The following is a 488-nucleotide window of genomic DNA, read 5'->3' on the forward strand; positions in this document are numbered from 1 at the left end:
TGGTGCGCAGCTTGGCGGGCCGTGCGGTATGTAATCGAATCATCCTCCCACGTGTCGGACCCATCCTCGCCCCCACAGTCGCGGCCTGTCTCAGTCCTGGCGGCAGTGGGCCGGGCGTGGGCAGCAGTAGGGTTCTGGCGCGGGTTGCTGGTCAAGTACTGAGTGATATCGTGTTGGCCCCCTTCTCTTCATTGTCCCCGTCGCCTTGGATGCTTCCAGGAGGGCCCACAGGCTGGCCTCAACACGGCGAGCGTCCGAGGGTGCGTTCAATCTCCTATTGAATGACGCTTTTTGGGAGAGCTCTGGATGCAACGCCTCCCGAGTTCATTATTTTGTTCCACGCATGCATCCTGATCAGCAGCATCACGTCAGCAGCACCTGCCACCAGCATGCACAGCAGCTGGAGCGCGGGCTCCCCGGTCCCAGCGGAGGTTGCGGCGCGGTTGCGGGAACCTTACTTGGGTTGCTGCACCCCCCCCCCCCCCCCC

The sequence above is a fragment of the Monoraphidium neglectum genome, assembly GCF_000611645.1.
Source record: "Monoraphidium neglectum strain SAG 48.87 unplaced genomic scaffold scaffold00914, whole genome shotgun sequence".
In the NCBI taxonomy this organism is placed as follows: domain Eukaryota; kingdom Viridiplantae; phylum Chlorophyta; class Chlorophyceae; order Sphaeropleales; family Selenastraceae; genus Monoraphidium; species Monoraphidium neglectum.